Source organism: Triturus cristatus, chromosome 1_1 (genome assembly GCF_964204655.1).
Source record: "Triturus cristatus chromosome 1_1, aTriCri1.1, whole genome shotgun sequence".
Taxonomy (NCBI): Eukaryota; Metazoa; Chordata; class Amphibia; order Caudata; family Salamandridae; genus Triturus; species Triturus cristatus.
Window position 1 is genome coordinate 1,125,602,315 of NC_140579.1, and position 26,750 is coordinate 1,125,629,064.

Below are 26,750 nucleotides of genomic sequence, written 5' to 3' on the forward strand. Positions count from 1 at the left end.
ACCAGGTCAGCAGAGCTGCTCTAGAGCCAGAGAAACCAGGTCAGCAGAGCTGCTTTAGAGGGAGAGAAGCAGGTCAGCAGAGCTGCTTTAGAGGGAGTGAACCAGGTCAGCAGAGCTCCTCTAGAGCCTAAGAACCAGGTCAGCACAGCTGCTCTTGAGCCAGAGAACCAGTTCAGCAGAGCTGCTTTAGAGTCAGAGAACCAGGTCAGCAGAGCTGCTTAAGAGCCAGAAAACCAGGTCAGCAGAGCTGCTCTAGAGCCTAAGAACCAGGTCAGCAGAGCTGCTCTAGAGGCAGAGAAACCAGGTCAGCAAAGCTGCTTTAGAGGGAGAGAACCAGGTCAGCAGAGCTGCTTTAGAGCCAGAGAACCAGGTCAGCAGAGCTGCTCTAGAGCCTAAGAACCAGGTCAGCAGAGCTGCTCTAGAGCCTAAGAACCAGGTCAGCAGAGCTGCTCTAGAGGCAGGAACCAGGTCAGCAGAGCTGCTCTAGAGCCTAAGAATCAGGTCAGCAGAGCTGCTCTAGAGCCTAATCACCAGGTCAGCAGAGCTGCTCTAGAGCCAGATAACCAGGTCAGCAGAGCTGCTTTAGAGCCAGGGAAACCAGATCAGCAGAGCTGCTTTAGAGGGAGAGAACAAGGTCAGCAGAGCTGCTCTAGAGCCTAAGAACCAGGTCAGCAGAGCTGCTCTAGAGCCAGAGAACCAGGTCAGCAGACCTGCGTTAGAGGGAGAGAACCAGGTCAGCAGAGCTGCTCCAGAGCCTAAGAACCAGGTCAGCACAGCTGCTCTAGAGCCAGAGAACCAGGTCAGCAGAGCTCCTTTAGCGCCAGATATCCAGGTCAGCAGAGCTAGTCCAGAGCCTAAGAAGCATGTCAACACAGCTGCTCTAGAGCCAGAAAACCAGGTCAGCAGAGCTGCTTTAGCGCCAGAGAACCAGGTCAGCAGGGCTGCTTTAGAGCCTGAGAACCAGGTTAGCAGAGCTGCACTAGAGCCTAAGAACCAGGTCAGCAGAGCTGCTCTAGAGCCTAAGAACCAGGTCAGCAGAGCTGCTCTAGAGGCAGAGAACCAGGTCAGCAGAGCTGCTTTAGAGGGAGAGAACCAGGTCAGCACAGCTGCTCTAGAGCCAGAGGACCAGGTCAGCCTAGCTGCTGTAGAGCCAGAGAACCAGGTCAGCAGAGCTACACTAGTGCCTAAGAACAAGGTCAGCAGAGCTGCTCTAGAGCCAGAGAAACCAGGTTAGCAGACCTGATTTAGAGCCTAAGAATCAGGTCAGCAGAGCTGCTATAGAGCCTAATAACCAGGTCAGCAGAGCTGCTCTAGAGCCAGAGAAACCAGATCAGCAGAGCTGCTTGAGAGGGAGAGAGCCAGGTCAGCAGAGCTGCAATAGAGCCTATGAACCAGGTCAGCAGAGCTGCTCTAGAGCCAGAGAACCAGGTCAGCAGAGCTGCTGTAGAGCTAGAGAAACCAGGTCAGCAGAGCTGCTTTAGAGGGAGAGAACCAGGTCAGCAGAGCTGCTCCAGAGCCAGAGAACCAGGTCAGCAGAGCTGCACTAGAGCCTAAGAACCAGTTCAGCAGAGCTGCTCTAGAGCCTAAGAACCAGGTCAGCAGAGCTGCTCTAGAGGCAGGAACCAGGCCAGCAGAGCTGCTTTAGAGGGTGAGAACCAGGTCAGCAGATCTGCTCTAGAGCCAGAGGACCAGGTCAGCAGAGCTGCTCCAGAGCCAGCGAACCAGGTCAGCAGAGCTGCTCTAGAGCCGGAGGACTAGGTCAGCCTAGCTGCTGTAGAGCCAGAGAACCAGGTCAGCAGAGCTGCACTAGAGCATAAGAACAAGGTCAGCAGAGCTGGTCCAGAGTCAGAGAAACCAGGTCAGCAGAGCTGCTTTAGAGGGAGAGAACCAGGTCAGCAGAGCTGCTTTAAAGGGAGAGAACCAGGTCAGCAGAGCTGCACTATAGCCTAAGAACAAGGTTGCAGAGCTGCTCTAGAGCCAGAGAAACCAGGTCAGCAGAGCTGCTTTAGAGACAGAGAACCAGGTCAGCAGAGCTGCTTTAAAGCCAGAGAACCAGGTCAGCAGAGCTGCTCTAGAGCCTAAGAACCAGGTCGGCAGAGCTGCTCTAGAGGCACAGAAACCAGGTCAGCAGAGCTGCTTTAGAGGGAGAGAACCAGGTCAGCAGAGCTTCTTTAGCGCCAGAGAACCAGGTCAGCAGAGCTGCTTTAGAGGTAGAGAACCAGGTCAACAGAGCTGCTTTAGAGCCAGAGAACCAGATCAGCATAGCTGCTCTAGAGCCTATGAACCAGGTCAGCAGAGCTGCTCCAGACCCAGATAACCAGGTCAGCAGAGCTGCTGTTGAGGGAAAGAACCAGGTTAGCACAGCTGGTCTAGAGCCTAAGAACCAGGACAGTACAGCTGCTCTAGAGCCAGAGAACCGGGTCAGAAAAGCTGCTTTAGAGCCAGAAAACCAGGTCAGCAGAGTTGCTTTAGATCCAGAGACACCCGGTCAGCAGAGCTGCTTTAGTGCCAGAGAACCAGGTCAGCAGAGCTGCTTTAGAGCCAGAAAAACAGGTCAGCAGAGCTGCTTTAGAGGGAGAGAACCAGGTCAGCAGGGCTGCTCTAGAGCCAGAGGACCAGGTCAGCCGAGCTGCTGTAGAGCCAGAGAACCAGGTCAGCTTTGCTGCTTTACAGCCATAGAACCAGGTCAGCAGAGTCGCTTTAGAGCCAGAGAACCAGGTCAGCAGAGCCGTTGTAGAGCCAGAGAACCAGCTCAGAAGAGCTGCTCTAGATCCTAAAAAGCCGGACAGCAGAGCTGCTCTAGAGGCAGAGAACCAGGACAGCAGAGCTGCTCTAGAGGCAGAGAACCAGGTCAGCAGAGCTGCTGTAGAGGCAGAGAAACCAGGTCAGCAGAGCTGCTTTAGAGGGAGAGAACCAGGTCAGCAGAGATGCTCAAGAGCCTAAGAACCAGGTCAGCACAGCTGCTCTGGAGCCAGAGAACCAGGTCAGCAGAGCTGCTTTAGAGCCAGAGAACCAGGTCAGCATAGCTGCTCTAGAGGCAGAGAACCAGGTCAGCAGAGCTGCTTTAGAAGGAGAGAACCAGGTCAGCAGAACTGCTCTAGAGCCAGAGGACCAGGTCAGCCGAGCTGCTGTAGAGCCAGAGAACCAGGTCAGCAGACCTGCTCTAGAGGCTAAGAACCAGGTCAGCAGAGCTGCTCTAGAGCCAGAGAAACCAGGTCAGCAGAGCTGCTTTAGAGGGAGAGAAGCAGGTCAGCAGAGCTGCTTTAGAGGGAGAGAACCAGGTCAGCAGAGCTCCTCTAGAGCCTAAGAACCAGGTCAGCACAGCTGCTCTTGAGCCAGAGAACCAGTTCAGCAGAGCTGCTTTAGAGTCAGAGAACCAGGTCAGCAGAGCTGCTTTAAAGCCAGAGAACCAGGTCAGCAGAGCTGCTCTAGAGCCTAAGAACCAGGTCGGCAGAGCTGCTCTAGAGGCACAGAAACCAGGTCAGCAGAGCTGCTTTAGAGGGAGAGAACCAGGTCAGCAGAGCTGCTCTAGAGCCAGAGAACCAGGTCAGCAGAGCTTCTTTAGCGCCAGAGAACCAGGTCAGCAGAGCTGCTTTAGAGGTAGAGAACCAGGTCAACAGAGCTGCTTTAGAGCCAGAGAACCAGGTCAGCATAGCTGCTCTAGAGCCTATGAACCAGGTCAGCAGAGCTGCTCCAGACCCAGATAACCAGGTCAGCAGAGCTACTGTAGAGCCAGAGAAACCAGGTCTGCAGAGCTGCTGTTGAGGGAAAGAACCAGGTTAGCACAGCTGGTCTAGAGCCTAAGAACCAGGACAGTACAGCTGCTCTAGAGCCAGAGAACCAGGTCAGCAAAGCTGCTTTAGAGCCAGAAAACCAGGTCAGCAGAGTTGCTTTAGATCCAGAGACACCCGGTCAGCAGAGCTGCTTTAGAGCCAGAGAACCAGGTCAGCAGAGCTGCTTTAGAGCCAGAAAAACAGGTCAGCAGAGCTGCTTTAGAGGGAGAGAACCAGGTCAGCAGGGCTGCTCTAGAGCCAGAGGACCAGGTCAGCCGAGCTGCTGTAGAGCCAGAGAACCAGGTCAGCTTTGCTGCTTTACAGCCATAGAACCAGGTCAGCAGAGTCGCTTTAGAGCCAGAGAACCAGGTCAGCAGAGCCGTTGTAGAGCCAGAGAACCAGGTCAGCAGAGCTGCTCTGGAGCCTAAAAAGCCGGACAGCAGAGCTGCTCTAGAGGCAGAGAACCAGGACAGCAGAGCTGCTCTAGAGGCAGAGAACCAGGTCAGCAGAGCTGCTGTAGAGGCAGAGAAACCAGGTCAGCATAGCTGCTTTAGAGGGAGAGAACCAGGTCAGCAGAGATGCTCTAGAGCCTAAGAACCAGGTCAGCACAGCTGCTCTGGAGCCAGAGAACCAGGTCAGCAGAGCTGCTTTAGAGCCAGAGAACCAGGTCAGCATAGCTGCTCTAGAGGCAGAGAACCAGGTCAGCAGAGCTGCTTTAGAAGGAGAGAAGCAGGTCAGCAGAACTGCTCTAGAGCCAGAGGACCAGGTCAGCCGAGCTGCTGTAGAGCCAGAGAACCAGGTCAGCAGACCTGCTCTAGAGGCTAAGAACCAGGTCAGCAGAGCTGCTCTAGAGCCAGAGAAACCAGGTCAGCAGAGCTGCTTTAGAGGGAGAGAAGCAGGTCAGCAGAGCTGCTTTAGAGGGAGAGAACCAGGTCAGCAGAGCTCCTCTAGAGCCTAAGAACCAGGTCAGCACAGCTGCTCTTGAGCCAGAGAACCAGTTCAGCAGAGCTGCTTTAGAGTCAGAGAACCAGGTCAGCAGAGCTGCACTATAGCCTAAGAACAAGGTTGCAGAGCTGCTCTAGAGCCAGAGAAACCAGGTCAGCAGAGCTGCTTTAGAGACAGAGAACCAGGTCAGCAGAGCTGCTTTAAAGCCAGAGAACCAGGTCAGCAGAGCTGCTCTAGAGCCTAAGAACCAGGTCGGCAGAGCTGCTCTAGAGGCACAGAAACCAGGTCAGCAGAGCTGCTTTAGAGGGAGAGAACCAGGTCAGCAGAGCTGCTCTAGAGCCAGAGAACCAGGTCAGCAGAGCTTCTTTAGCGCCAGAGAACCAGGTCAGCAGAGCTGCTTCAGAGGTAGAGAACCAGGTCAACAGAGCTGCTTTAGAGCCAGAGAACCAGGTCAGCATAGCTGCTCTAGAGCCTATGAACCAGGTCAGCAGAGCTGCTCCAGACCCAGATAACCAGGTCAGCAGAGCTGCTGTAGAGCCAGAGAAACCAGGTCAGCAGAGCTGCTGTTGAGGGAAAGAACCAGGTTAGCACAGCTGGTCTAGAGCCTAAGAACCAGGACAGTACAGCTGCTCTAGAGCCAGAGAACCAGGTCAGCAAAGCTGCTTTAGAGCCAGAAAACCAGGTCAGCAGAGTTGCTTTAAATCCAGAGACACCCGGTCAGCAGAGCTGCCTTAGAGCCAGAGAACCAGGTCAGCAGAGCTGCTTTAGAGCCAGAAAAACAGGTCAGCAGAGCTGCTTTAGAGGGAGAGAACCAGGTCAGCAGGGCTGCTCTAGAGCCAGAGGACCAGGTCAGCCGAGCTGCTGTAGAGCTAGAGAACCAGGTCAGCTTTGCTGCTTTACAGCCATAGAACCACGTCAGCAGAGTCGCTTTAGAGCCAGAGAACCAGGTCAGCAGAGCCGTTGTAGAGCCAGAGAACCAGGTCAGCAGAGCTGCTCTAGAGCCTAAAAAGCCGGACAGCAGAGCTGCTCTAGAGGCAGAGAACCAGGACAGCAGAGCTGCTCTAGAGGCAGAGAACCAGGTCAGCAGAGCTGCTGTAGAGTCAGAGAAACCAGGTCAGCATAGCTGCTTTAGAGGGAGAGAACCAGGTCAGCAGAGATGCTCTAGAGCCTAAGAACCAGGTCAGCACAGCTGCTCTGGAGCCAGAGAACCAGGTCAGCAGAGCTGCTTTAGAGCCAGAGAACCAGGTCAGCATAGCTGCTCTAGAGGCAGAGAACCAGGTCAGCAGAGCTGCTTTAGAAGGAGAGAACCAGGTCAGCAGAACTGCTCTAGAGCCAGAGGACCAGGTCAGCCGAGCTGCTGTAGAGCCAGAGAACCAGGTCAGCAGACCTGCTCTAGAGGCTAAGAACCAGGTCAGCAGAGCTGCTCTAGAGCCAGAGAAACCAGGTCAGCAGAGCTGCTTTAGAGGGAGAGAAGCAGGTCAGCAGAGCTGCTTTAGAGGGAGAGAACCAGGTCAGCAGAGCTCCTCTAGAGCTTAAGAACCAGGTCAGCACAGCTGCTCTTGAGCCGGAGAACCAGTTCAGCAGAGCTGCTTTAGAGTCAGAGAACCAGGTCAGCAGAGCTGCTTAAGAGCCAGAGAACCAGGTCAGCAGAGCTGCTCTAGAGCCTAAGAACCAGGTCGGCAGAGCTGCTCTAGAGGCACAGAAACCAGGTCAGCAGAGCTGCTTTAGAGGGAGAGAACCAGGTCAGCAGAGCTGCTTTAGAGCCAGAGAACCAGGTCAGCAGAGCTGCTCTAGAGCCTATGAACCAGGTCAGCAGAGCTGCTCCAGACCCAGAGAACCAGGTCAGCAGAGTTGCTGTGGCACCAGAGAAACCTTGTCAGCAGATCTGCATTAGAGCCGAAGAAGCAGGCAAGCATAGCTGCTCTAGAGCCAGAGAACCAGGTCAGCAGAGCTGCTTAAGTGCCAGAGAACCAGGTCAGCAGAGCTGCTCTAGAGCCTAAGAACAGGTCAGCAGAGCTGCTCTAGAGCCTAATAACCAGGTCAGCAGCGCTGCTCTAGAGCCAGATAACCAGGTCAGCAGAGCTGCTTTAGAGCCAGAGAAACCAGATCAGCGGAGCTGCTTTAGAGGGAGAGAACCAGGTCAGCAGAGCTGCTCTAGAGCCTAAGAACCAGGTCAGCAGAGCTGCACTAGAGCCTAAGAACCAGTTCAGCAGAGCTGCTCTAGAGCCTAAGAACCAGGTCAGCAGAGCTGCTCTAGAGGCAGGAACCAGGTCAGCAGAGCTGCTTTAGAGGGTGATAACCAGGTCAGCAGAGCTGCTCTAGAGCCAGAGGACCAGGTCAGCAGAGCTGCTCCAGAGCCAGAGAACCAGGTCAGCAGAGCTGCTCTAGAGCCAGAGGACTAGGTCAGCCTAGCTGCTGTAGAGCCAGAGAACCAGGTCAGCAGAGCTGCACTAGAGCATAAGAACAAGGTCAGCAGAGCTGGTCTAGATTCAGAGAAACCAGGTCAGCAGAGCTGCTTTAGAGGGAGAGAACCAGGTCAGCAGAGCTGCTTTAAAGGGAGAGAACCAGGTCAGCAGAGCTGCACTATAGCCTAAGAACAAGGTTGCAGAGCTGCTCTAGAGCCAGAGAAACCAGGTCAGCAGAGCTGCTTTAGAGACAGAGAACCAGGTCAGCAGAGCTGCTTTAAAGCCAGAGAACCAGGTCAGCAGGGCTGCTCTAGAGCCTAAGAACCAGGTCGGCAGAGCTACTCTAGAGTCACAGAAACCAGGTCAGCAGAGCTGCTTTAGAGGTAGAGAACCAGTTCAATAGAGCTGCTCTAGAGACAGAGAACCAGGTCAGCAGAGCTTCTTTAGCGCCAGAGAACCAGGTCAGCAGAGCTGCTCTAGAGCCAGAGAACCAGGTCAGCAGAGCTGCTGTAGAGCTAGAGAAACCAGGTCAGCAGAGCTGCTTTAGAGGGAGAGAACCAGGTCAGCAGAGCTGCTCCAGAGCCAGAGAACCAGGTCAGCAGAGCTGCACTAGAGCCTAAGAACCAGTTCAGCAGAGCTGCTCTAGAGCCTAAGAACCAGTTCAGCAGAGCTCCTCTAGAGCCTAAGAACCAGGTCAGCACAGCTGCTCTTGAGCCAGAGAACCAGGTCAGCAGAGCTGCTTTAGAGTCAGAGAACCAGGTCAGCAGAGCTGCTTAAGAGCCAGAGAACCAGGTCAGCAGAGCTGCTCTAGAGCCTAAGAACCAGGTCAGCAGAGCTGCTCTAGAGGCAGAGAAACCAGGTCAGCAAAGCTGCTTTAAAAGGAGAGAACCAGGTCAGCAGAGCTGCTTTAGAGCCAGAGAACCAGGTCAGCAGAGCTGCTCTAGAGCCTATGAACCAGGTCAGCAGAGCTGCTCCAGACCCAGAGAACCAGGTCAGCAGAGGTGCTGTGGAGCCAGAGAAACCTGGTCAGCAGATCTGCATTAGAGCCTAAGAAGCAGGCAAGCATAGCTGCTCTAGAGCCAGAGAACCAGGTCAGCAGAGCTGCTTAAGAGCCAGAGAACCAGGTCAGCAGAGCTGCTCTAGAGCCAAAGAATCAGGTCAGCAGAGCTGCTCTAGAGCCTAATAACCAGGTCAGCAGAGCTGCTCTAGAGCCAGATAATCAGGTCAGCAGAGCTGCTTTAGAGCCAGGGAAACCAGATCAGCAGAGCTGCTTTAGAGGGAGAGAACAAGGTCAGCAGAGCTACTCTAGAGCCTATGAACCAGGTCAGCAGAGCTGCTCTAGAGCCAGAGAACCAGGTCAGCAGACCTGCGTTAGAGGGAGAGAACCAGGTCAGCAGAGCTGCTCCAGAGCCTAAGAACCAGGTCAGCACAGCTGCTCTAGAGCCAGAGAACCAGGTCAGCAGAGCTCCTTTAGCGCCAGATATCCAGGTCAGCAGAGCTAGTCCAGAGCCTAAGAATCATGTCAACACAGCTGCTCTAGAGCCAGAGAACCAGGTCAGCAGAGCTGCTTTAGCGCCAGAGAACCAGGTCAGCAGGGCTGCTTTAGAGCCTGAGAACCAGGTTAGCAGAGCTGCACTAGAGCCTAAGAACCAGGTCAGCAGAGCTGCTCTAGAGCCTAAGAACCAGGTCAGCAGAGCTGCTCTAGAGGCAGAGAACCAGGTCAGCAGAGCTGCTTTAGAGGGAGAGAACCAGGTCAGCAGAGCTGCTCTAGAGCCAGAGGACCAGGTCAGCCTAGCTGCTGTAGAGCCAGAGAACCAGGTCAGCAGAGCTACACTAGTGCCTAAGAACAAGGTCAGCAGAGCTGCCCTAGAGCCAGAGAAACCAGGTTAGCAGACCTGCTTTAGAGCCTAAGAATCAGGTCAGCAGAGCTGCTATAGAGCCTAATAACCAGGTCAGCAGAGCTGCTCTAGAGCCAGATAACCAGGTCAGCAGAGCTGCTGTAGAGCCAGAGAAACCAGATCAGCAGAGCTGCTTGAGAGGGAGAGAGCCAGGTCAGCAGAGCTGCAATAGAGCCTATGAACCAGGTCAGCAGAGCTGCTCTAGAGCCAGAGAACCAGGTCAGCAGAGCTGCTGTAGAGCTAGAGAAACCAGGTCAGCAGAGCTGCACTAGAGCCTAAGAACCAGTTCAGCAGAGCTGCTCTAGAGCCTAAGAACCAGGTCAGCAGAGCTGCTCTAGAGGCAGGAACCAGGCCAGCAGAGCTGCTTTAGAGGGTGAGAACAAGGTCAGCAGAGCTGCTCTAGAGCCAGAGGACCAGGTCAGCAGAGCTGCTCCAGAGCCAGCGAACCAGGTCAGCAGAGCTGCTCTAGAGCCAGAGGACTAGGTCAGCCTAGCTGCTCTAGAGCCAGAGAACCAGGTCAGCAGAGCTGCACTAGAGCATAAGAACAAGGTCAGCAGAGCTGGTCCAGAGTCAGAGAAACCAGGTCAGCAGAGCTGCTTTAGAGGGAGAGAACCAGGTCAGCAGAGCTGCTTTAAAGGGAGAGAACCAGGTCAGCAGAGCTGCACTATAGCCTAAGAACAAGGTTGCAGAGCTGCTCTAGAGCCAGAGAAACCAGGTCAGCAGAGCTGCTTTAGAGACAGAGAACCAGGTCAGCAGAGCTGCTTTAAAGCCAGAGAACCAGGTCAGCAGAGCTGCTCTAGAGCCTAAGAACCAGGTCGGCAGAGCTGCTCTAGAGGCACAGAAACCAGGTCAGCAGAGCTGCTTTAGAGGGAGAGAACCAGGTCAGCAGAGCTGCTCTAGAGCCAGAGAACCAGGTCAGCAGAGCTTCTTTAGCGCCAGAGAACGAGGTCAGCAGAGCTGCTTTAGAGGTAGAGAACCAGGTCAACAGAGCTGCTTTAGAGCCAGAGAACCAGGTCAGCATAGCTGCTCTAGAGCCTATGAACCAGGTCAGCAGAGCTGCTCCAGACCCAGATAACCAGGTCAGCAGAGCTGCTGTAGAGCCAGAGAAACCAGGTCAGCAGAGCTGCTGTTGAGGGAAAGAACCAGGTTAGCACAGCTGGTCTAGAGCCTAAGAACCAGGACAGTACAGCTGCTCTAGAGCCAGAGAACCAGGTCAGCAAAGCTGCTTTAGAGCCAGAAAACCAGGTCAGCAGAGTTGCTTTAGATCCAGAGACACCCGGTCAGCAGAGCTGCTTTAGAGCCAGAGAACCAGGTCAGCAGAGCTGCTTTAGAGCCAGAAAAACAGGTCAGCAGAGCTGCTTTAGAGGGAGAGAACCAGGTCAGCAGGGCTGCTCTAGAGCCAGAGGACCAGGTCAGCCGAGCTGCTGTAGAGCCAGAGAACCTGGTCAGCTTTGCTGCTTTACAGCCATAGAACCAGGTCAGCAGAGTCGCTTTAGAGCCAGAGAACCAGGTCAGCAGAGCCGTTGTAGAGCCAGAGAACCAGGTCAGCAGAGCTGCTCTAGAGCCTAAAAAGCCGGACAGCAGAGCTGCTCTAGAGGCAGAGAACCAGGACAGCAGAGCTGCTCTAGAGGCAGAGAACCAGGTCAGCAGAGCTGCTGTAGAGTCAGAGAAACCAGGTCAGCATAGCTGCTTTAGAGGGAGAGAACCAGGTCAGCAGAGATGCTCTAGAGCCTAAGAACCAGGTCAGCACAGCTGCTCTGGAGCTAGAGAACCAGGTCAGCAGAGCTGCTTTAGAGCCAGAGAACCAGGTCAGCATAGCTGCTGTAGAGTCAGAGAAACCAGGTCAGCATAGCTGCTTTAGAGGGAGAGAACCAGGTCAGCAGAGATGCTCTAGAGCCTAAGAACCAGGTCAGCACAGCTGCTCTGGAGCTAGAGAACCAGGTCAGCAGAGCTGCTTTAGAGCCAGAGGACCAGGTCAGCCGAGCTGCTGTAGAGCCAGAGAACCAGGTCAGCGGACCTGCTCTAGAGGCTAAGAACCAGGTCAGCAGAGCTGCTCTAGAGCCAGAGAAACCAGGTCAGCAGAGCTGCTTTAGAGGGAGAGAAGCAGGTTAGCAGAGCTGCTTTAGAGGGAGAGAACCAGGTCAGCAGAGCTCCTCTAGAGCCTAAGAACCAGGTCAGCACAGCTGCTCTTGAGCCAGAGAACCAGTTCAGCAGAGCTGCTTTAGAGTCAGAGAACCAGGTCAGCAGAGCTGCTTAAGAGCCAGAAAACCAGGTCAGCAGAGCTGCTCTAGAGCCTAAGAACCAGGTCAGCAGAGCTGCTCTAGAGGCAGAGAAACCAGGTCAGCAAAGCTGCTTTAGAGGGAGAGAACCAGGTCAGCAGAGCTGCTTTAGAGCCAGAGAACCAGGTCAGCAGAGCTGCTCTAGAGCCTATGAACCAGGTCAGCAGAGCTGCTCCAGACCCAGAGAACCAGGTCAGCAGAGTTGCTGTGGCACCAGAGAAACCTTGTCAGCAGATCTGCATTAGAGCCGAAGAAGCAGGCAAGCATAGCTGCTCTAGAGCCAGAGAATCAGGTCAGCAGAGCTGCTTAAGAGCCAGAGAACCAGGTCAGCAGAGCTGCTCTAGAGCCTAAGAACAGGTCAGCAGAGCTGCTCTAGAGCCTAATAACCAGGTCAGCAGAGCTGCTCTAGAGCCAGATAACCAGGTCAGCAGAGCTGCTTTAGAGCCAGAAAAACCAGATCAGCAGAGCTGCTTTAGAGGGAGAGAACCAGGTCAGCAGAGCTGCTCTAGAGCCTAAGAACCAGGTCAGCAGAGCTGCACTAGAGCCTAAGAACCAGTTCAGCAGAGCTGCTCTAGAGCCTAAGAACCAGGTCAGCAGAGCTGCTCTAGAGGCAGGAACCAGGTCAGCAGAGCTGCTCTAGAGCCTAAGAATCAGGTCAGCAGAGCTGCTCTAGAGCCTAATAACCAGGTCAGCAGAGCTGCTCTAGAGCCAGATAACCAGGTCAGCAGAGCTGCTTTAGAGCCAGGGAAACCAGATCAGCAGAGCTGCTTTAGAGGGAGAGAACAAGGTCAGCAGAGCTGCTCTAGAGCCTAAGAACCAGGTCAGCAGAGCTGCTCTAGAGCCAGAGAACCAGGTCAGCAGACCTGCGTTAGAGGGAGAGAACCAGGTCAGCAGAGCTGCTCCAGAGCCTAAGAACCAGGTCAGCACAGCTGCTCTAGAGCCAGAGAACCAGGTCAGCAGAGCTCCTTTAGCGCCAGATATCCAGGTCAGCAGAGCTAGTCCAGAGCCTAAGAAGCATGTCAACACAGCTGCTCTAGAGCCAGAGAACCAGGTCAGCAGAGCTGCTTTAGCGCCAGAGAACCAGGTCAGCAGGGCTGCTTTAGAGCCTGAGAACCAGGTTAGCAGAGCTGCACTAGAGCCTAAGAACCAGGTCAGCAGAGCTGCTCTAGAGCCTAAGAACCAGGTCAGCAGAGCTGCTCTAGAGGCAGAGAACCAGGTCAGCAGAGCTGCCTTAGAGGGAGAGAACCAGGTCAGCAGAGCTGCTCTAGAGCCAGAGGACCAGGTCAGCCTAGCTGCTGTAGAGCCAGAGAACCAGGTCAGCGGAGCTACACTAGTGCCTAAGAACAAGGTCAGCAGAGCTGCTCTAGAGCCAGAGAAACCAGGTTAGCAGACCTGATTTAGAGCCTAAGAATCAGGTCAGCAGAGCTGCTATAGAGCCTAATAACCAGGTCAGCAGAGCTGCTCTAGAGCCAGATAACCAGGTCAGCAGAGCTGCTGTAGAGCCAGAGAAACCAGATCAGCAGAGCTGCTTGAGAGGGAGAGAGCCAGGTCAGCAGAGCTGCAATAGAGCCTATGAACCAGGTCAGCAGAGCTGCTCTAGAGCCAGAGAACCAGGTCAGCAGAGCTGCTGTAGAGCTAGAGAAACCAGGTCAGCATAGCTGCTTTAGAGGGAGAGAACCAGGTCAGCAGAGCTGCTCCAGAGCCAGAGAACCAGGTCAGCAGAGCTGCACTAGAGCCTAAGAACCAGTTCAGCAGAGCTGCTCTAGAGCCTAAGAACCAGGTCAGCAGAGCTGCTCTAGAGGCAGGAACCAGGCCAGCAGAGCTGCTTTAGAGGGTGAGAACCAGGTCAGCAGAGCTGCTCTAGAGCCAGAGGACCAGGTCAGCAGAGCTGCTCCAGAGCCAGCGAACCAGGTCAGCAGAGCTGCTCTAGAGCCAGAGGACTAGGTCAGCCTAGCTGCTGTAGAGCCAGAGAACCAGGTCAGCAGAGCTGCACTAGAGCATAAGAACAAGGTCAGCAGAGCTGGTCCAGAGTCAGAGAAACCAGGTCAGCAGAGCTGCTTTAGAGGGAGAGAACCAGGTCAGCAGAGCTGCTTTAAAGGGAGAGAACCAGGTCAGCAGAGCTGCACTATAGCCTAAGAACAAGGTTGCAGAGCTGCTCTAGAGCCAGAGAAACCAGGTCAGCAGAGCTGCTTTAGAGACAGAGAACCAGGTCAGCAGAGCTGCTTTAAAGCCAGAGAACCAGGTCAGCAGAGCTGCTCTAGAGCCTAAGAACCAGGTCGGCAGAGCTGCTCTAGAGGCACAGAAACCAGGTCAGCAGAGCTGCTTTAGAGGGAGAGAACCAGGTCAGCAGAGCTGCTCTAGAGCCAGAGAACCAGGTCAGCAGAGCTTCTTTAGCGCCAGAGAACCAGGTCAGCAGAGCTTCTTTAGAGGTAGAGAACCAGGTCAACAGAGCTGCTTTAGAGCCAGAGAACCAGGTCAGCATAGCTGCTCTAGAGCCTATGAACCAGGTCAGCAGAGCTGCTCCAGACCCAGATAACCAGGTCAGCAGAGCTGCTGTAGAGCCAGAGAAACCAGGTCAGCAGAGCTGCTGTTGAGGGAAAGAACCAGGTTAGCACAGCTGGTATAGAGCCTAAGAACCAGGACAGTACAGCTGCTCTAGAGCCAGAGAACCAGGTCAGCAAAGCTGCTTTAGAGCCAGAAAAACAGGTCAGCAGAGCTGCTTTAGAGGGAGAGAACCAGGTCAGCAGGGCTGCTCTAGAGCCAGAGGACCAGGTCAGCCGAGCTGCTGTGGAGCCAGAGAACCAGGTCAGCTTTGCTGCTTTACAGCCATAGAACCAGGTCAGCAGAGTCGCTTTAGAGCCAGAGAACCAGGTCAGCAGAGCCGTTGTAGAGCCAGAGAACCAGGTCAGCAGAGCTGCTCTAGAGCCTAAAAAGCCGGACAGCAGAGTTGCTTTAGATCCAGAGACACCCGGTCAGCAGAGCTGCTTCAGAGCCAGAGAACCAGGTCAGCAGAGCTGCTTTAGAGCCAGAAAAACAGGTCAGCAGAGCTGCTTTAGAGGGAGAGAACCAGGTCAGCAGGGCTGCTCTAGAGCCAGAGGACCAGGTCAGCCGAGCTGCTGTAGAGCCAGAGAACCAGGTCAGCTTTGCTGCTTTACAGCCATAGAACCAGGTCAGCAGAGTCGCTTTAGAGCCAGAGAACCAGGTCAGCAGAGCCGTTGTAGAGCCAGAGAACCAGGTCAGCAGAGCTGCTCTAGAGCCTAAAAAGCCGGACAGCAGAGCTGCTCTAGAGGCAGAGAACCAGGACAGCAGAGCTGCTCTAGAGGCAGAGAACCAGGTCAGCAGAGCTGCTGTAGAGTCAGAGAAACCAGGTCAGCATAGCTGCTTTAGAGGGAGAGAACCAGGTCAGCAGAGATGCTCTAGAGCCTAAGAACCAGGTCAGCACAGCTGCTCTGGAGCCAGAGAACCAGGTCAGCAGAGCTGCTTTAGAGCCAGAGAACCAGGTCAGCATAGCTGCTCTAGAGGCAGAGAACCAGGTCAGCAGAGCTGCTTTAGAAGGAGAGAACCAGGTCAGCAGAACTGCTCTAGAGCCAGAGGACCAGGTCAGCCGAGCTGATGTAGAGCCAGAGAACCAGGTCAGCAGACCTGCTCTAGAGGCTAAGAACCAGGTCAGCAGAGCTGCTCTAGAGCCAGAGAAACCAGGTCAGCAGAGCTGCTTTAGAGGGAGAGAACCAGGTCAGCAGAGCTCCTCTAGAGCCTAAGAACCAATCCAGCACAGCTGCTCTTGAGCCAGAGAACCAGTTCAGCAGAGCTGCTTTAGAGTCAGAGAACCAGGTCAGCAGAGCTGCTTAAGAGCCAGAGAACCAGGTCAGCAGAGCTGCTCTAGAGCCTAAGAACCAGGTCAGCAGAGCTGCTCTAGAGGCAGAGAAACCAGGTCAGCAAAGCTGCTTTAGAGGGAGAGAACCAGGTCAGCAGAGCTGCTTTAGAGCCAGAGAACCAGGTCAGCAGAGCTGCTCTAGAGCCTATGAACCAGGTCAGCAGAGCTGCTCCAGACCCAGAGAACCAGGTCAGCAGAGTTGCTGTGGCACCAGAGAAACCTTGTCAGCAGATCTGCATTAGAGCCGAAGAAGCAGGCAAGCATAGCTGCTCTAGAGCCAGAGAACCAGGTCAGCAGAGCTGCTTAAGAGCCAGAGAACCAGGTCAGCAGAGCTGCTCTAGAGCCTAAGAACAGGTCAGCAGAGCTGCTCTAGAGCCTAATAACCAGGTCAGCAGAGCTGCTCTAGAGGCAGATAACCAGGTCAGCAGAGCTGCTTTAGAGCCAGAGAAACCAGATCAGCAGAGCTGCTTTAGAGGGAGATAACCAGGTCAGCAGAGCTGCTTTAGAGCCTAAGAACCAGGTCAGCAGAGCTGCACTAGAGCCTAAGAACCAGTTCAGCAGAGCTGCTCTAGAGCCTAAGAACCAGGTCAGCAGAGCTGCTCTAGAGGCAGGAACCAGGTCAGCAGAGCTGCTTTAGAGGGTGAGAACCAGGTCAGCAGAGCTGCTCTAGAGCCAGAGGACCAGGTCAGCAGAGCTGCTCCAGAGCCAGAGAACCAGGTCAGCAGAGCTGCTCTAGAGCCAGAGGACTAGGTCAGCCTAGCTGCTGTAGAGCCAGAGAACCAGGTCAGCAGAGCTGCACTAGAGCATAAGAACAAGGTCAGCAGAGCTGGTCTAGAGTCAGAGAAACCAGGTCAGCAGAGCTGCTTTAGAGGGAGAGAACCAGGTCAGCAGAGCTGCTTAAAAGGGAGAGAACCAGGTCAGCAGAGCTGCACTATAGCCTAAGAACAAGGTTGCAGAGCTGCTCTAGAGCCAGAGAAACCAGGTCAGCAGAGCTGCTTTAGAGACAGAGAACCAGGTCAGCAGAGCTGCTTTAAAGCCAGAGAACCAGGTCAGCAGGGCTGCTCTAGAGCCTAAGAACCAGGTCGGCAGAGCTGCTCTAGAGGCACAGAAACCAGGTCAACAGAGCTGCTTTAGAGGTAGAGAACCAGGTCAACAGAGCTGCTTTAGAGCCATAGAACCAGGTCAGCAGAGCTGCTCTAGAGCCTATGAACCAGGTCAGCAGAGCTGCTCCAGACCCAGATAACCAGGTCATCAGAGCTGTTGTAGAGCCAGAGAAACCAGGTCAGCAGAGCTGCTTTTGAGGGAAAGAACCAGGTCAGCACAGCTGGTCTAGAGCCTAAGAACCAGGACAGTACAGCTGCTCTAGAGCCAGAGAACCAGGTCAGCAAAGCTGCTTTAGAGCCAGAAAACCAGGTCAGCAGAGTTGCTTTAGATCCAGAGACACCCGATCAGCAGAGCTGCTTTAGAGCCAGAGAACCAGGTCAGCAGAGCAACTTTAGAGCCAGGTCAGCAGAGCTGCTTTAGAGCCAGAAAATGAGGTCAGCAGAGCTGCTTTAGAGGGAGAGAACCAGGTCAGCAGGGCTGCTCTAGAGCCAGAGGACCAGGTCAGCCGAGCTGCTGTAGAGCCAGAGAACCAGGTCAGCTGAGCTGCTTTAAAGCCATAGAACCAGGTCAGCAGAGCCGTTGTAGAGCCAGAGAACCAGGTCAGCAGAGCTGCTCTAGAGCCTAAAAAGCCGGACAGCAGAGCTGCTCTAGAGGCAGAGAACCAGGACAGCAGAGCTGCTCTAGAGGCAGAGAACCAGGTCAGCAGAGCTGCTCTAGAGCCTAAAAACCGGACAGCAGAGCTGCTCTAGAGGCAGAGAAACAGGACAGCAGAGCTGCTTTAGAGGGAGAGAACCAGGTCAGCAGAGCTGCTCTAGAGCCTAAGAACCAGGTCAGCACAGCTGCTCTGGGGCCAGAGAACCAGGTCAGCAGAGCTGCTTTAGAGCCAGAGAACCAGGTCAGCATAGCTGCTCTAGAGGCAGAGAACCAGGTCAGCAGAGCTGCTTTAGAAGGAGAGAAGCAGGTCAGCAGAACTGCTCTAGAGCCAGAGAACCAGGTCAGCCGAGCTGCTGTAGAGCCAGAGAACCAGGTCAGCAGACCTGCTCTAGAGGCTAAGAACCAGGTCAGCAGAGCTGCGCTAGAGCCAGAAAAACTAGGTCAGCAGAGCTGCTTTAGAGGGAGAGAAGCAGGTCAGCAGAGCTGCTTTAGAGGGAGAGAACCAGGTCAGCAGAGCTCCTCTAGAGCCTAAGAACCAGGTCAGCACAGCTGCTCTTGAGCCAGAGAACCAGGTCAGCAGAGCTGCTTTAGAGTCAGAGAACCAGGTCAGCAGAGCTGCTTAAGAGCCAGAGAACCAGGTCAGCAGAGCTGCTCTAGAACCTAAGAACCAGGTCAGCAGAGCTGCTCTAGAGGCAGAGAAACCAGGTCAGCAAAGCTGCTTTAAAAGGAGAGAACCAGGTCAGCAGAGCTGCTTTAGAGCCAGAGAACCAGATCAGCAGAGCTGCTCTAGAGCCTATGAACCAGGTCAGCAGAGCTGCTCCAGACCCAGAGAACCAGGTCAGCAGAGGTGCTGTGGAGCCAGAGAAACCTGGTCAGCAGATCTGCATTAGAGCCCAAGAAGCAGGCAAGCATAGCTGCTCTAGAGCCAGAGAACCAGGTCAGCAGAGCTGCTTAAGAGCCAGAGAACCAGGTCAGCAGAGCTGCTCTAGAGCCTAAGAATCAGGTCAGCAGAGCTGCTCTAGAGCCTAATAACCAGGTCAGCAGAGCTGCTCTAGAGCCAGATAACCAGGTCAGCAGAGCTGCTTTAGAGCCAGGGAAACCAGATCAGCAGAGCTGCTTTAGAGGGAGAGAACAAGGTCAGCAGAGCTGCTCTAGAGCCTAAGAACCAGGTCAGCAGAGCTGCTCTAGAGCCAGAGAACCAGGTCAGCAGACCTGCGTTAGAGGGAGAGAACCAGGTCAGCAGAGCTGCTCCAGAGCCTAAGAACCAGGTCAGCACAGCTGCTCTAGAGCCAGAGAACCAGGTCAGCAGAGCTCCTTTAGCGCCAGATATCCAGGTCAGCAGAGCTAGTCCAGAGCCTAAGAAGCATGTCAACACAGCTGCTCTAGAGCCAGAGAACCAGGTCAGCAGAGCTGCTTTAGCGCCAGAGAACCAGGTCAGCAGGGCTGCTTTAGAGCCTGAGAACCAGGTTAGCAGAGCTCCACTAGAGCCTAAGAACCAGGTCAGCAGAGCTGCTCTAGAGCCTAAGAACTAGGTCAGCAGAGCTGCTCTAGAGGCAGAGAACCAGGTCAACAGAGCTGCTTTCGAGGGAGAGAACCAGGTCAGCAGAGCTGCTCTAGAGCCAACGGACCAGGTCAGCCTAGCTGCTGTAGAGCCAGAGAACCAGGTCAGCAGAACTACACTAGTGCCTAAGAACAAGGTCAGCAGAGCTGCTCTAGAGCCAGAGAAACCAGGTTAGCAGACCTGATTTAGAGCCTAAGAATCAGGTCAGCAGAGCTGCTATAGAGCCTAATAACCAGGTCAGCAGAGCTGCTCTAGAGCCAGATAACCAGGTCAGCAGAGCTGCTGTAGAGCCAGAGAAACCAGATCAGCAGAGCTGCTTGAGAGGGAGAGAGCCAGGTCAGCAGAGCTGCAATATAGCCTATGAACCAGGTCAGCAGAGCTGCTCTAGAGCCAGAGAACCAGGTCAGCAGAGCTGCTGTAGAGCTAGAGAAACCAGGTCAGCAGAGCTGCTTTAGAGGGAGAGAACCAGGTCAGCAGAGCTGCTCCAGAGCCAGAGAACCAGGTCAGCAGAGCTGCACTAGAGCCTAAGAACCAGTTCAGCAGAGCTGCTCTAGAGCCTAAGAACCAGGTCAGCAGAGCTGCTCTAGAGGCAGGAACCAGGCCAGCAGAGCTGCTTTAGAGGGTGAGAACCAGGTCAGCAGAGCTGCTCTAGAGCCAGAGGACCAGGTCAGCAGAGCTGCTCCAGAGCCAGCGAACCAGGTCAGCAGAGCTGCTCTAGAGCCAGAGGACTAGGTCAGCCTAGCTGCTGTAGAGCCAGAGAACCAGGTCAACAGAGCTGCACTAGAGCATAAGAACAAGGTCAGCAGAGCTGCTCTAGAGCCAGAGAACCAGGTCAGCAGAGCTTCTTTAGCGCCAGAGAACCAGGTCAGCAGAGCTGCTTTAGAGGTAGAGAACCAGGTCAACAGAGCTGCTTTAGAGCCAGAGAACCAGTTCAGCATAGCTGCTCTAGAGCCTATGAACCAGGTCAGCAGAGCTGCTCCAGACCCAGATAACCAGGTCAGCAGAGCTGCTGTAGAGCCAGAGAAACCAGGTCAGCAGAGCTCCTGTTGAGGGAAAGAACCAGGTCAGCACAGCTGGTCTAGAGCCTAAGAACCAGGACAGTACAGCTGCTCTAGAGCCAGAGAACCAGGTCAGCAAAGCTGCTTTAGAGCCAGAAAACCAGGTCAGCAGAGTTGCTTTAGATCCAGAGACACCCTGTCAGCAGAGCTGCTTTAGAGCCAGAGAACCAGGTCAGCAGAGCTGCTTTAGAGCCAGAAAAACAGGTCAGCAGAGCTGCTTTAGAGGGAGAGAACCAGTTCAGCAGGGCTGCTCTAGAGCCAGAGGACCAGGCCAGCCGAGCTGCTGTAGAGCCAGAGAACCAGGTCAGCTTTGCTGCTTTACAGCCATAGAACCAGGTCAGCAGAGTCGCTTTAGAGCCAGAGAACCAGGTCAGCAGAGCCGTTGTAGAGCCAGAGAACCAGGTCAGCAGAGCTGCTCTAGAGCCTAAAAAGCCGGAACAGCAGAGCTGCTCTAGAGGCAGAGAACCAGGACAGCAGAGCTGCTCTAGAGGCAGAGAAACCAGGTCAGCATAGCTGCTTTAGAGGGAGAGAACCAGGTCAGCAGAGATGCTCTAGAGCCTAAGAACCAGGTCAGCACAGCTGCTCTGGAGCCAGAGAACCAGGTCAGCAGAGCTGCTTTAGAGCCAGAGAACCAGGTCAGCATAGCTGCTCTAGAGGCAGAGAACCAGGTCAGCAGAGCTGCTTTAGAAGGAGAGAACCAGGTCAGCAGAACTGCTCTAGAGCCAGAGGACCAGGTCAGCCGAGCTGATGTAGAGCCAGAGAACCAGGTCAGCAGACCTGCTCTAGAGGCTAAGAACCAGGTCAGCAGAGCTGCTCTAGAGCCAGAGAAACCAGGTCAGCAGAGCTGCTTTAGAGGGAGAGAAGCAGGTCAGCAGAGCTGCTTTAGAGGGAGAGAACCAGGTCAGCACAGCTGCTCTTGAGCCAGAGAACCAGTTCAGCAGAGCTGCTTTAGAGTCAGAGAACCAGGTCAGCAGAGCTGCTTAAGAGCCAGAGAACCAGGTCAGCAGAGCTGCTCTAGAGCCTAAGAACCAGGTCAGCAGAGCTGCTCTAGAGGCAGAGAAACCAGGTCAGCAAAGCTGCTTTAGAGGGAGAGAACCAGGTCAGCAGAGCTGCTTTAGAGCCAGAGAACCAGGTCAGCAGAGCTGCTCTAGAGCCTATGAACCTGGTCAGCAGAGCTGCTCCAGACCCAGAGAACCAGGTCAGCAGAGTTGCTGTGGCACCAGAGAAACCTTGTCAGCAGATCTGCATTAGAGCCGAAGAAGCAGGCAAGCATAGCTGCTCTAGAGCCAGAGAACCAGGTCAGCAGAGCTGCTTAAGAGCCAGAGAACCAGGTCAGCAGAGCTGCTCTAGAGCCTAAGAACAGGTCAGCAGAGCTGCTCTAGAGCCTAATAACCAGGTCAGCAGAGCTGCTCTAGAGCCAGATAACCAGGTCAGCAGAGCTGCTTTAGAGCCAGAGAAACCAGATCAGCAGAGCTGCTTTAGAGGGAGAGAACCAGGTCAGCAGAGCTGCTCTAGAGCCTAAGAACCAGGTCAGCAGAGCTGCACTAGAGCCTAAGAACCAGTTCAGCAGAGCTGCTCTAGAGCCTAAGAACCAGGTCAGCAGAGCTGCTCTAGAGGCAGGAACCACGTCAGCAGAGCTGCTTTAGAGGGTGAGAACCAGGTCAGCAGAGCTGCTCTAGAGCCAGAGGACCAGGTCAGCAGAGCTGCTCCAGAGCCAGAGAACCAGGTCAGCAGAGCTGCTCTAGAGCCAGAGGACTAGGTCAGCCTAGCTGCTGTAGAGCCAGAGAACCAGGTCAGCAGAGCTGCACTAGAGCATAAGAACAAGGTCAGCAGAGCTGGTCTAGAGTCAGAGAAACCAGGTCAGCAGAGCTGCTTTAGAGGGAGAGAGCCAGGTCAGCAGAGCTGCTTTAAAGGGAGAGAACCAGGTCAGCAGAGCTGCACTATAGCCTAAGAACAAGGTTGCAGAGCTGCTCTAGAGCCAGAGAAACCAGGTCAGCAGAGCTGCTTTAGAGACAGAGAACCAGGTCAGCAGAGCTGCTTTAAAGCCAGAGAACCAGGTCAGCAGGGCTTCTCTAGAGCCTAAGAACCAGGTCGGCAGAGCTGCTCTAGAGGCACAGAAACCAGGTCAGCAGAGCTGCTTTAGAGGTAGAGAACCAGGTCAATAGAGCTGCTCTAGAGACAGAGAACCAGGTCAGCAGAGCTTCTTTAGCGCCAGAGAACCAGGTCAATAGAGCTGCTTTAGAGGTAGAGAACCAGGTCAACAGAGCTGCTTTAGAGCCATAGAACCAGGTCAGCAGAGCTGCTCTAGAGCCTATGAACCAGGTCAGCAGAGCTGCTCCAGACCCAGATAACCAGGTCATCAGAGCTGCTGTAGAGCCAGAGAAACCAGGTCAGCAGAGCTGCTTTTGAGGGAAAGAACCAGGTCAGCACAGATGGTCTAGAGCCAGAGAACCAGGTCAGCAAAGCTGCTTTAGAGCCAGAAAACCAGGTCAGCAGAGTTGCTTTAGTTCCAGATACACCCGATCAGCAGAGCTGCTTTAGAGCCAGAGAACCAGGTCAGCAGAGCAACTTTAGAGCCAGGTCAGCAGAGCTGCTTTAGAGCCAGAAAACGAGGTCAGCAGAGCTGCTTTAGAGGGAGAGAATCAGGTCAGCAGGGCTGCTCTAGAGCCAGAGGACCAGGTCAGCTGAGCTGCTGTAGAGCCAGAGAACCAGGTCAGCTGAGCTGCTTTAAAGCCATAGAACCAGGTCAGCAGAGCCGTTGTAGAGCCAGAGAACCAGGTCAGCAGAGCTGCTCTAGAGCCTAAAAAGCCGGACAGCAGAGCTGCTCTAGAGGCATAGAACCAGGACAGCAGAGCTGCTCTAGAGGCAGAGAACCAGGTCAGCAGAGCTGCTCTAGAGCCTAAAAAGCCGGACAGCAGAGCTGCTCTAGAGGCAGAGAAACAGGACAGCAGAGCTGCTTTAGAGGGAGAGAACCAGGTCAGCAGAGCTGCTCTAGAGCCTAAGAACCAGGTCAGCACAGCTGCTCTGGAGCTAGAGAACCAGGTCAGCAGAGCTGCTTTAGAGCCAGAGAACCAGGTCAGCATAGCTGCTCTAGAGGCAGAGAACCAGGTCAGCAGAGCTGCTTTAGAAGGAGAGAAGCAGGTCATCAGAACTGCTCTAGAGCCAGAAGACCAGGTCAGCCGAGCTGCTGTAGAGCCAGAGAACCAGGTCAGCAGACCTGCTCTAGAGGCTAAGAACCAGGTCAACAGAGCTGCTCTAGAGCCAGAAAAACTAGGTCAGCAGAGCTGCTTTAGAGGGAGAGAAGCAGGTCAGCAGAGCTGCTTTAGAGGGAGAGAACCAGGTCAGCAGAGCTCCTCTAGAGCCTAAGAACCAGGTCAGCACAGCTGCTCTTGAGCCAGAGAACCAGGTCAGCAGAGCTGCTTTAGAGTCAGAGAACCAGGTCAGCAGAGCTGCTTAAGAGCCAGAGAACCAGGTCAGCAGAGCTGCTCTAGAGCCTAAGAACCAGGTCAGCAGAGCTGCTCTAGAGGCAGAGAAACCAGGTCAGCAAAGCTGCTTTAAAAGGAGAGAACCAGGTCAGCAGAGCTGCTTTAGAGCCAGAGAACCAGGTCAGCAGAGCTGCTCTAGAGCCTATGAACCAGGTCAGCAGAGCTGCTCCAGACCCCGAGAACCAGGTCAGCAGAGGTGCTGTGGAGCCAGAGAAACCTGGTCAGCAGATCTGCATTAGAGCCTAAGAAGCAGGCAAGCATAGCTGCTCTAGAGCCAGAGAACCAGGTCAGCAGAGCTGCTTAAGAGCCAGAGAACCAGGTCAGCAGAGCTGCTCTAGAGCCTAAGAATCAGGTCAGCAGAGCTGCTCTAGAGCCTAATAACCAGGTCAGCAGAGCTGCTCTAGAGCCAGATAACCAGGTCAGCAGAGCTGCTTTAGAGCCAGGGAAATTAGATCAGCAGAGCTGCTTTAGAGGGAGAGAACAAGGTCAGCAGATCTGCTCTAGAGCCTAAGAACCAGGTCAGCAGAGCTGCTCTAGAGCCAGAGAACCAGGTCAGCAGACCTGCGTTAGAGGGAGAGAACCAGGTCAGCAGAGCTGCTCCAGAGCCTAAGAACCAGGTCAGCACAGCTGCTCTAGAGCCAGAGAACCAGGTCAGGAGAGCTCCTTTAGCGCCAGATATCCAGGTCAGCAGAGCTAGTCCAGAGCCTAAGAAGCATGTCAACACAGCTGCTCTAGAGCCAGAAAAACTAGGTCAGCAGAGCTGCTTTAGAGGGAGAGAAGCAGGTCAGCAGAGCTGCTTTAGAGGGAGAGAACCAGGTCAGCAGAGCTCCTCTAGAGCCTAAGAACCAGGTCAGCACAGCTGCTCTTGAGCCAGAGAACCAGGTCAGCAGAGCTGCTTTAGAGTCAGAGAACCAGGTCAGCAGAGCTGCTTAAGAGCCAGAGAACCAGGTCAGCAGAGCTGCTCTAGAGCCTAAGAACCAGGTCAGCAGAGCTGCTCTAGAGGCAGAGAAACCAGGTCAGCAAAGCTGCTTTAAAAGGAGAGAACCAGGTCAGCAGAGCTGCTTTAGAGCCAGAGAACCAGGTCAGCAGAGCTGTTCTAGAGCCTATGAACCAGGTCAGCAGAGCTGCTCCAGACCCAGAGAACCAGGTCAGCAGAGGTGCTGTGGAGCCAGAGAAACCTGGTCAGCAGATCTGCATTAGAGCCTAAGAAGCAGGCAAGCATAGCTGCTCTAGAGCCAGAGAACCAGGTCAGCAGAGCTGCTTAAGAGCCAGAGAACCAGGTCAGCAGAGCTGCTCTAGAGCCTAAGAATCAGGTCAGCAGAGCTGCTCTAGAGCCTAATAACCAGGTCAGCAGAGCTGCTCTAGAGCCAGATAACCAGGTCAGCAGAGCTGCTTTAGAGCCAGGGAAACCAGATCAGCAGAGCTGCTTTAGAGGGAGAGAACAAGGTCAGCAGAGCTGCTCTAGAGCCTAAGAACCAGGTCAGCAGAGCTGCTCTAGAGCCAGAGAACCAGGTCAGCAGACCTGCGTTAGAGGGAGAGAACCAGGTCAGCAGAGCTGCTCCAGAGCCTAAGAACCAGGTCAGCACAGCTGCTCTAGAGCCAGAGAACCAGGTCAGCAGAGCTCCTTTAGCGCCAGATATCCAGGTCAGCAGAGCTAGTCCAGAGCCTAAGAAGCATGTCAACACAGCTGCTCTAGAGCCAGAGAACTAGGTCAGCAGAGCTGCTTTAGCGCCAGAGAACCAGGTCAGCAGGGCTGCTTTAGAGCCTGAGAACCAGGTTAGCAGAGCTGCACTAGAGCCTAAGAACCAGGTCAGCAGAGCTGCTCTAGAGCCTAAGAACCAGGTCAGCAGAGCTGCTCTCGAGGCAGAGAACCAGGTCAGCAGAGCTGCTTTCGAGGGAGAGAACCAGGTCAGCAGAGCTGCTCTAGAGCCAGAGGACCAGGTCAGCCTAGCTGCTGTAGAGCCAGAGAACCAGGTCAGCAGAGCTACACTAGTGCCTAAGAACAAGGTCAGCAGAGCTGCTCTAGAGCCAGAGAAACCAGGTTAGCAGACCTGATTTAGAGCCTAAGAATCAGGTCAGCAGAGCTGCTATAGAGCCTAATAACCAGGTCAGCAGAGCTGCTCTAGAGCCAGATAACCAGGTCAGCAGAGCTGCTGTAGAGCCAGAGAAACCAGATCAGCAGAGCTGCTTGAGAGGGAGAGAGCCAGGTCAGCAGAGCTGCAATAGAGCCTATGAACCAGGTCAGCAGAGCTGCTCTAGAGCCAGAGAACCAGGTCAGCAGAGCTGCTGTAGAGCTAGAGAAACCAGGTCAGCAGAGCTGCTTTAGAGGGAGAGAACCAGGTCAGCAGAGCTGCTCCAGAGCCAGAGAACCAGGTCAGCAGAGCTGCACTAGAGCCTAAGAACCAGTTCAGCAGAGCTGCTCTAGAGCCTAAGAACCAGGTCAGCCGAGCTGCTCTAGAGGCAGGAACCAGGCCAGCAGAGCTGCTTTAGAGGGTGAGAACCAGGTCAGCAGAGCTGCTCCAGAGCCAGAGGACCAGGTCAGCAGAGCAGCTCCAGAGCCAGCGAACCAGGTCAGCAGAGCTGCTCTAGAGCCAGAGGCCTAGGTCAGCCTAGCTGCTGTAGAGCCAGAGAACCAGGTCAGCAGAGCTGCACTAGAGCATAAGAACAAGGTCATCAGAGCTGGTCTAGAGTCAGAGAAACCAGGTCAGCAGAGCTGCTTTAGAGGGAGAGAACCAGGTCAGCAGAGCTGCTTTAAAGGGAGAGAACCAGGTCAGCAGAGCTGCACTATAGCCTAAGAACAAGGTTGCAGAGCTGCTCTAGAGCCAGAGAAACCAGGTCAGCAGAGCTGCTTTAGAGACAGAGAACCAGGTCAGCAGAGCTGCTTTAAAGCCAGAGAACCAGGTCAGCAGAGCTGCTCTAGAGCCTAAGAACCAGGTCGGCAGAGCTGCTCTAGAGGCACAGAAACCAGGTCAGCAGAGCTGCTTTAGAGGGAGAGAACCAGGTCAGCAGAGCTGCTCTAGAGCCAGAGAACCAGGTCAGCAGAGCTTCTTTAGCACCAGAGAACCAGGTCAGCATAGCTGCTCTAGAGGCAGAGAACCAGGTCAGCAGAGCTGCTTTGGAAGGAGAGAACCAGGTCAGCAGAACTGCTCTAGAGCCAGAGGACCAGGTCAGCCGAGCTGCTGTAGAGCCAGATAACCAGGTCAGCAGACCTGCTCTAGAGGCTAAGAACCAGGTTAGCAGAGCTGCTCTAGAGCCAGAGAAACCAGGTCAGCAGAGCTGCTTTAGAGGGAGAGAAGCAGGTCAGCAGAGCTGCTTTAGAGGGAGAGAACCAGGTCAGCAGAGCTCCTCCAGAGCCTAAGAACCAGGTCAGCACAGCTGCTCTTGAGCCAGAGAACCAGTTCAGCAGAGCTGCTTTAGAGTCAGAGAACCAGGTCAGCAGAGCTGCTTAAGAGCCAGAGAACCAGGTCAGCAGAGCTGCTCTAGAGCCTAAGAACCAGGTCAGCAGAGCTGCTCTAGAGGCAGAGAAACCAGGTCAGCAAAGCTGCTTTAGAGGGAGAGAACCAGGTCAGCAGAGCTGATTTAGAGCCAGAGAACCAGGTCAGCAGAGCTGCTCTAGAGCCTATGAACCAGGTCAGCAGAGCTGCTCCAGACCCAGAGAACCAGGTCAGCAGAGTTGCTGTGGCACCAGAGAAACCTTGTCAGCAGATATGCATT